The sequence below is a fragment of the Tachysurus fulvidraco genome, chromosome 22, assembly GCF_022655615.1.
Source record: "Tachysurus fulvidraco isolate hzauxx_2018 chromosome 22, HZAU_PFXX_2.0, whole genome shotgun sequence".
Taxonomy (NCBI): Eukaryota; Metazoa; Chordata; class Actinopteri; order Siluriformes; family Bagridae; genus Tachysurus; species Tachysurus fulvidraco.
Genome location: NC_062539.1, coordinates 3,710,840 through 3,715,782, shown reverse-complemented (window position 1 = coordinate 3,715,782; position 4,943 = coordinate 3,710,840).

Here is a 4,943-nt window from a genome sequence, read left to right as displayed (position 1 = left end):
TAACATTCTGGCAAACAAGAGCAACAGGATGTCGACTTTTAGACCTTGGCAAGGTTCTTTTGTCAATCCGCCTGCGATGTAATACTCGAGTCTCGGCCTTGGACCTTCTTTTAAATTAAGTCACAACTTTTAAGACTCATAGCATTTTCTAACATGCCTCAAGCTAAACTATGTTCTGCTGCCCAACTCACCACGCTGGACCTCAAGACCAGAGTAGTAGGAGAAATTATACCCCTTTTCCACCAAAAAGAACCGGGTGCTGGTTCAGAGCTAGCACTAGTGCTGGTTCAAAGTTCCACTGGCGAAACTTCTAAGAACCGGTTTGCCTTTCCATCGGTTAAAGAGCCGTCACAGAGCAGAGTGTGACGTCACTGTATACGTGTCACGTTACACAGCAATGTTAGCGCAGCAGCGCCAAACACAAACACAACAACAATGGCGGATGTTGCTTTACTGTTAATGCTCATGGCTTTGCAAACCTACATTAGCATCCAAACGCGGCGAATCCAATGTGTACGCGCAGCTCAATGTAAATTCTATTAAAGGCGGTTGTAATCGAGAAAGTACATAACATTATTTCATCATTAACACAGAAAAAATGTAGCCTTAGCATGTAGCTACCTACTATCATGTGTACTGATAATGTTTCGTATTGCGGTAAAGTAAAAATGTATTAAACATTAGTATACTTAAGGTACATTATCAAATGCGCTAACAGTAGCCCTGCCCACAGCCCCGCCCACAGCACCTAACACAAGCGGTTCTTAAGTCTAGACCAGCAACGTTTTGGTGCTACTTAAGAACCACTTTTCCTGGTTCAGAGCCGGTGCTTTGGCGGTCGAAACAGAAAGAACTGGTTCTAAATTAGGCTCCGAACCTGCACTCAAACTGCCTCGGAGGAAAAGGGGCATTAGACTTCCTGAAAGATTTCCTGTATCCTCAACTCTGATTCAAGCTTACATTAAGAACGCTAATTATAATGTGAGCATCTTGGTCACGTCTGTTATCTCTTATAGACAGTGTATAGACATGGAGACTAGGAAATCTACTACACAACGAGCTGTAGAAATAACTCCAGGTAATATAGACAGTTTCACACTGGGAGCTGAGTCTGAAACCGGGAAGCAAACACGGGCACCGAACCTGAGCCGACGACGACATCATCACATGTAGCATCAGCGGCTGGGGAATGTTGTGGGACACCGAAGAGACAAATCAGACGCCTTACTCTATATATATATATATATATATATATATATATATATATATCTGATGAGACTAAATGCTTGCGTTCTCCATGCACTTCTGTTATAATGCAAAATTAACACAAGTCATCGGAGTTCCATAGAATCAAGTGGTGAAACCAGAGCAACGCTGCAGGGGGAACGATCACACTCCGATTCGGACCACAGCGAACATGGCCGGTGTGAAAGCCAGCTTTAGAAGATCCAAAGATACTGTTTAACTTGTTATTGAAGAAGACACTCCAGGAATTAATCAGTCTAATCAACTCCTGTCTTGTTTCCTGCCCAAACCAAACCACAATCAAGTAGCGGTGTAGTCTAAAAGACTAGAGGCCTCTAGGCTTCCACAGCGAGTTAGAAGAGTTTCTAATAAAAGGTCAAATCAATGCAAATCAACCAATTTAGACGGAAATATACAGGAAACGGTTACAGATGACAATACAGGGTGTAGACTAGGAGTCAAACTGAATATGTATGCACTGTTCAGAAGGAGCACATGCCAACAGAAGGCACAAGTTTTTGTTGGAGTTGTTGTCATAGCATCTAGTGCCTGGGATCATGCAGTCAACAAAATGCAAAAAAAGTAGCATGAGTGGGAAGATCTTGGACAAGCAGTTAGATATAATTATACAAATCTCAAATCTTTTTGGTTTAGGCCACGTAGTGCTGTGTTTGACCCTGAATGTTATATTTATTCATTTTCTACCGCTTATCCGAGCTATCTCTGGCGTCATCGGGCATCGAGGCAGGATACACCCTGGACGGAGTGCCAACCCATCACAGGGCACACACACATTCTCATTCACTCTCACACACACACACACACACACACACACTACGGACAATTTTCCAGAGATGCCAATCAACCTTCCATGCATGTCTTTGGACCGGGGGAGGAAACCGGAGTACCCGGAGGAAACCCCCGAGGCACGGGGAGAACATGCAAACTCCACACACACACAAGGCGGAGACGGGAATCGAACCCCCAACCCTGGAGGTGTGAGTCGAACGTGCTAACCACTAAACCACCGTGCCCCCTGAATATTATATATAATATGCAAATATTTGGAGCACTATGAAGACTCGTATAAATGTCGTGATCTTGTGTTACATTGCTAGTTTTGAGGCTTAATTATTTAATCAGTACAATCTAACCATGCAGTTAGTCCAAAACCAACCATCTAATGGATCATGTTCATGGATCAACCAAGATTCCTGGATCTGATTCATCTGTTTTCACCAGCGATTTGAGAGCAAAAGCCAGAGCAGGTTTGGCTCGTGGCCTCAGCAGCCGTGTTGCTCTGCCAGCGTTTCCTGCTGCACTCCAGCCGGAGGTTAATGAAGATCTGCTCCTGGTGTTCACCCACGTAGAGCCCCGAGTCTCCTGTCGAGCTGCTGTGTTTTTCAGGCCAAGACACATAAAGCCGAGCATGAGGGAGTAATTGGCTGGGTTTTTATCCCCACCGTGTACTGTTATCAGAATAAACAAGGCCTGAGCCACATCAAAGAGATGCAAGATTGCTCTGAGAAATTCCGACACGCTTCTTGGGATTTTGGCAGACGAGGATCTGAACTAATTGGGAAGGAATGAAGTGTGCTGTGGATTCAGCAGGCTAATGCGAGTGGAGATCACGCAGGAACACACAAACACACACATTTGTGTTTCTGTTCACATGCAAACACGGGGGGATTTAAAGGGTACAGATGAGTGAACCGTTCAAACAGGCTGATGATGATGATGATGATGATGATGATGATGATGATGATGATGGATCAGCTTTAAAACTCTTTTTTTTTAATCAGAGCTATAAAAGTTCTTTGGAAATTAAAGTCACTAGGAAGCACATTATCGGGAAAAACCTTAAATACTAAAATATATTTAAAAAAAATTTTTTTTATACAGCTGTAAGTCTGTTAAATTTTGTTTTTGTTTGATTTTCTTTGTTTGTTTTTAATCATTAGTTTTTTTCTTTATTTGCTTGCTTTATTTATTTATTTATCCATCTATCTATCCATCTATCTATCTATCTATCTATCTATCTATCTATCTATCTATCTATCTATCTATCTATCTATCTATCTATCTATCTATCTTTTTATTTAATCTTTGTCTCCATTCCTCAAAATAAATAAATAAATAAATAAATAAATAAATAAATAAATGATAGATAGATAGATAGATAGATAGATAGATAGATAGATAGATAGATAGATAGATAGATAGATAGATAGATAGATAATAATTAAGCAAACATACCAACCAACCAACCAACAAACAAACAAACAAACAAACAAATATAATTCAGTGTGAAAATTTAAACCATTACAAACTTTGCTGCTAACTGGATTATAAAGGGGAATAAACTTCACCCTTCCTGGTTTTCAGGTCATATCTTTATCTTTTGTCGCTTGTGTTATGTGGATCTTCCACCTGGGAATGAGGATGAAGATTGTGGAGCTTTACATATCTAATAAACATGAATCATAGCTCTTAGTTACCTTTTATAGTAAAGCGTGTGTTTACGGTGGCTTATATACAGCTGTGGGCTACAACAGAAGGGGACAAAAGGACTACACTAGATGGTAAGAAACAATACTGTAGTTTGTCTTTATTCAACATTTAGAAACCTTTTAGTTAGGTTTTAGAGCCTGACTTTAAACTTTGTACCATTCTTGGGAAAAGCTAGCTACAGTTAGATTTCCACTGTGTTTTATACGGTAGAATTATTATACTGCAAGTTTAGATACATGTGTAAATTTAGCTTCAGACTGATTCCAACTTTTATTCGTTTCTACTTGTATAATAACTTCAATTTAATAAATATTCCCAATTATTTCTCTGCAGTAAAAAAAAAAAAACGAGCTGCTTTCTGTGAGCTCTTTCTCCTGAGCATTGCACCACTGAGTGTACAATGAGACGTATCCCACACACACACACACACACACACACACACACACACACACACACACACACACACACACACACACACACACACACACACACTCTAAATAAAACCCCTGACCTCATCCCTAGTGCCCTGCTACAATTTCTCGTCCTCTGTTGCGTTTCTCACGAGTACAAGCATCCCACTAAGCCTCCTATCATCTCATGACGCACGATGAGCCCATACTAAAGGCTTCAACAGGGCATGCAGTGGGGTTTGAGTGAAAGAGAAAAAAAGCAGACTGTTTTTGGCACTTCCCTGTCCACCGTTCTGCACAGCCGTGCACTCTGCATGTCTTCCCGAGTCTGAGCGCCAAATCTCTCATAGCTACAATTTCCATGGCAACTTTGACCAAGTCATTACTGCAGCGTTTGTTCCATATCGTGAGTACAGGTCTGAGACGAATGGACCAGAGATGGATACAAATCCACTTGGACTTCAGGAAGATGTCAGGGTCACGGATTAGAGCTGAAGGGTAGAATAGGAAAGTTAAAAGTAGTAAATAAATAAGATCGGTGTGTATGAAGGCAAATACTTTTGTGAATGCGTTTTGGATTCAAAAACAGGAACCGGTGTGCGTGTGTGTGTGTGTGTGTGTGTGTGTGTGTGTGTGTGTGTGTGTATTTGTGTGTTTTCTGAACCTCCATCAATCTGCAGAACAAAATAATAAAAAGGATTAGTCATATTTCAAAATCATGCCACTATCAGCACTCGGAGTGCCAATAATATCGCTCCATTTCTAAATATAGCCCAG